General features: G+C 47.6%; 1 long non-coding RNA gene across 2 annotated transcripts; it reads left to right on the top strand.

Annotated features, from left to right (window-relative positions):
• Positions 1-890: 890 nt before the first annotated feature.
• LOC139806072 (uncharacterized) lies at positions 891-4,149 on the top strand. 2 transcript variants are annotated; one of them, XR_011730096.1, is made up of 3 exons: positions 891-1,044; positions 3,437-3,666; positions 3,814-4,149. It is a non-coding gene; the product is annotated as an uncharacterized lncRNA (long non-coding RNA). The 2 variants fall into 2 exon arrangements; XR_011730095.1 differs by having other exon boundaries at positions 3,437-4,149.
• The last annotated feature ends 280 nt before the right edge of the window (positions 4,150-4,429 follow it).

Below are 4,429 nucleotides of genomic sequence, written 5' to 3'. Positions count from 1 at the left end.
TCCAGTGCCTGCCAGCCCCAGCTGGAGGTCTGCAGTCACCAAGCACTGCACAAAGCCAAAACTCAGCGGGTCCATCTCAGCCTCCCCCTCAATAAAACAGATGCAATGGGGGAATGAACCCAGTGCAGGAGTGAACCATCTCCCTCAGATCCAGGCTCATGGTTGCCAAGGACCAGAACCAGTGAGTTCTGAGCTGTCAGAGGAAGACATGAGCTCAACAGTGCTTGGTAGTGCAGAAACTTCTTCAAAGCTGAGAAGTGTCTGGATAAAAGGCTCTGGTCCGGACTGTCTTTTCGTAAATGTCAGTAGAAAGCCTTGGGGAAGTAGGAAATCTCATTAGGAATTAACTTGGGATCAAACATGGCTTGCTAGGGGATTCTGAAAGGCCAGGTCAGTCTAAGGGAAAAGCGCTTGAGGAACGGAGCCACCTCCGACTTCTTTGAAGAAAAGTACTGCATGAAATTTTGATATCACTAAGTATTTAATAGATCTAATTTACAAAGCAGTGTTGCTCCCAATTCCCAGAACGCTAAAAATCCTGCAACCTTTTTCTATACAAGAATGACTTCAACTCAGTCATGGGTTTTAATGCAGCAAGCTGTTAAACAGCTGCAAAAAATGTTTCAGGACAGGAAGGCTGAGCCCTACAGCAGTGTCCCAGGCTCTGCTATACCTTCAGCAAGCCTGGAGAGCTGTGTAGCTCTGACAGGACATGAGATACCAGATTTTTTTTCTCTCAGCTTGGTAGAAGCATTACCACAAGATATGAAGTCCTTAAAAAGAACTTTGCTCACTGGAGAGTTATCAAAAGGAAGTGCAAACTCTGCTCAGGGGAACTTAAGAACCCAGAGTCCCCAAGGATTCCAGAACTTGGTGACATTGAACTCAGGATTCTGCTTGCCTGACAAGGGCAGAACTCGTCATGGCAATGCTTGGCAGAACCTCAAAGCCAGGGTGGGTGGTATCTAGCACCTTGCAAAGCTCCTTGTAATTCCTTCAAGAAATTCCTGGAAGAGCAGGACCTGAAAATTATCGAGGATATTGGTGAGTCTTCCAAGAACATCAGATGTTAAAGAAACATTTGAGCAGTTTTTCTACTCCTGCTGGGTCTAGGGAGGCTGATGCCAAGAGCAGAGAAGTCTCCATAAAACCAGATGGCTCAGAGCTGTGGGATTGCTGACTAATGCAAAGCAGCCACCACTGACCCAGCTCAGCTTCCCTCTGCACAGATTCCTTGCTGAGAGTTTTCCAGGTTGCTACTTGATCAGAATTACTTTCAGTAGAAGCTTTTCTTAACAATATTTTGGGTTGAGAAGATCTTGGGTCTGTGCCCATGCTGGTGAGCAACAAAATCCCTCAGAGCACACCTGATGCTGGCTCTGCTGCAAAGCCTCAGGGCAGCAAGGGAAGACAAGACCATGTTCCTCTCCTGCTCAGGAGAGTTTTCAATAGATCAGAGCCTTCCCACAGCCTTCCAGAGGCAAGAGGAAATACTGGGCCAGGGGAAGCTTAGATTGGATATTAGGAACAATTTCTTCCCCCAAAGGGTTGTCAGTGCCTGGTCCAGGCTGCCCAGGAAGTGATGGAGTCCCCATCCCTGGAGGGATTTCAAAGCTGGGGAGATGTGGTGCTGAGGGACACGGTTTGGTGGGGGACTTGGTAGTGCTGAGATAACAGTTGATCTTCAGTGTCTTTGCCAACCAAAATGATTCCATGATTCTATGATCTGCTGAAGCTGTGCAGGGACACCCTGAGGCAATTTAATCTGTATTTCTTCCCCCAAAATGAGGTGCATGATGGGGTATGAAGCCTCTCTGACCCTGAAGCTACTGCTATGGGTTCACACCTGAACTGGACAGACTGTTGATTGGTTCCATAGCAGTGAAAAAGCCTTCTGGGAGCAAGTTCTGATCCTCTGGAGGAGGCAAGACCAAAGGCATGCCAAACCAGGCTGGCTGGAATGGTCCCTGCCTCTGTGATTAAAGGGATTCATAAATATTCAATGTTTCTTGGCAGCTGGGAGTGCTTCAGTTGTTCCAAGTATCTCAAGGGGGATGGAGAAGGCAGAATGAGCCTTAGCATTTCTGACATCCCACAGAGACAATGAACAGGGGAAGGAGAGTGCTCATCTTCTTGCAGAGAAGAGTTTCATGTAGGGTGATTTTAATAATTCAGCCTTTGACTGGTCTGCTTAAATGTTTGATGCCTGTGAGCTGAGCTTTAAGATCCAGCTGCCTATGAATCCAAGGAGCTGGAGTCCAGTTGGGTGCTGTCTGTCTTCTTCATGGGTGCTTTAAGCATGGTACCATGGTATGGCTCAAGCCAAAGGCAGAGCACAGGTTTCTCACTTCACTTCATGCACTTCTGCTGCACTCACACCAAGGGAAAAATATCAACCATTCCATCCTGGTTCGTGTTTGGGGTTAAGGTGATGTCCCAGGTGGTGTTGCAGTCTGCTGGGAGAAGCTCCAGTCCTTTTGTCAGGATTATCCCTCTGCTCTACCTGGGTAGTAAACCTCCAGCTTCTACACAGTGGAGTTGGGATGCTACCATCTCTTTTGACTGATCCAATTTTTGCCCTTCTCAGAGCCAGAGCAGAGTCTGAGTTTGGCCAGGTTGGGAGAGAAGAGCATTTGAGGAACAGCACCATTTTCTGCTCTCCCACCCTTTGGGATGTTGCCACATTCAGAAACTTTCCATCCCACAGCTACAGTTGCCCTTCAGCTTTGTTCATAACAGACCCTTCACTTCCATGTCAGATTCTCATCCTGTAAGACCTTATCCTAAATTATCCATGAAACGTGTGGGCATGAGTTATGCATGAGATGAATTATCCATGAATTGGGTTGGTTGCCTTCTCTCTCTGTCAACTCTGTAGGTTTCTGCCAGGTATCAAAGCATAGAGAAGGCCTCATCCATTGTGTGTTATTTCCTCCCCCCCCCATAAAAAAAAAATCTGTATTTTACCAAACAATACATAAAACTTGGGACAGAGCTTAAATATTCAGGGGGTCATGATGGAAGAACACAGAAGGCTGCTTGAGAGCTCACAGGGTCAGCCTTTCCCTGAAGATGCAGTTTCAGATCCTAAACCAATTCAGTGGTTATTCATTCCTAAAAAGGGGAAAGGCTCCAAGAATGATGGAGGCAACTTGTCTGTTTCTGACAACACACTCCCACAGCCAGGCTGGTGGTAACTGTACTCATCTATGAACTGGAACTTAAGATTCAAGCCTCTTCTCTATGACAAACACAGCAAAGTCTTAATTTTTGGAGGGTAATTACTTCTGATTTTGACATGAAAGCCTGTGCTGCAGTGATGTTTTGTTCTTGAGAGAAATTTTGTCAAAGTCGGTCTATTTGGAGTAGAGAGGGGGAAAGAGGGTTCAGGAAATTGAGATTTTTAGTGGGAGTAAAACGTTTTTTTTTTTTTTAGAGAACTCCTGACCAGCCCATCACCTTGCTAATCATGGGGTTTGTCTGCAGCACAAGTCAGCAACCATGCTGGCACCAGCTTGTCAGAGGGAAGCTAGAAGCCTCTCCCAGACCTCCAGGGTCTTCAAGTACAAGTTCCTCGATGGCTGCAAGAACATCCTTGCATCTTACATCCCAGATGTTGCAGGTCCTTATACACCCTACCTAAGCTCTGCCTCCTGCAAACCCAAGGTAAAACACAACCCCAGAACAGCAGCAAATTGCTGGCTCCATGTCCTGAGAACCTCCCCACCTTTTTCACCTCCCCCATGCACCGGGAGGAGCAAGCCAAAGAATTCAAGACACTTCCTTGCCTCAAAGAAAAGTCTCTTGTTTCAGCAACTGTATGAGGAGGTCGTGCTAGACGTTGCCCTTGGAGATGGGGAACTTCCAGACCCAAGCCAAGTGTTGGGGCCATTTCCCTGCTCCAGGCAAAGGCTGCCTGTGTTTCGGAAGCTGAGTGGGGAGGCCATGCAGGATGTGGCCCTTGGAGATCTGCACCCTCAAGACTCAAGTTCAGAGCTGAAGGAGCTGCCTGGAATTAGTGCTGAGCAAGGACATGAAAGGCTGGCAGCTCCCCCAGGAATGAGGCATGAACTGCCTCTGAGATAAAAAAAAAACAAAAACCAAACCCATTTCTGAATAAAATATAAGTTGATTGGCTTCCTCACATTATCAGGAGGTCAGTGGTGACGTGGTGTGAGCTCAGAGTGACTGAGAGCTGAGGGTGGGTAAAATGGGAGGAAGGAAGGGGATGCTGGTGCCTCTCCTGGGTATCCCTTCTACTCTTCTGGGTGCCATGCAGCCTGCTGGTCCAGCAGCCTGGCAGTTTGGGCAGGCATGGCCATCCAGCTCCATCCCTTTCACTCAGCATGCTAGAAACAGAGAAAAACATCCTTCTCCACACCTGGAAAGCCAGCACCATCTCCTATCCTGACATGCCAAGCACCCTAGA

The sequence above is a fragment of the Heliangelus exortis genome, chromosome 21, assembly GCF_036169615.1.
Source record: "Heliangelus exortis chromosome 21, bHelExo1.hap1, whole genome shotgun sequence".
NCBI lineage: Eukaryota > Metazoa > Chordata > Aves > Apodiformes > Trochilidae > Heliangelus > Heliangelus exortis.
This window is presented reverse-complemented; position numbering and strand designations above follow the sequence as displayed.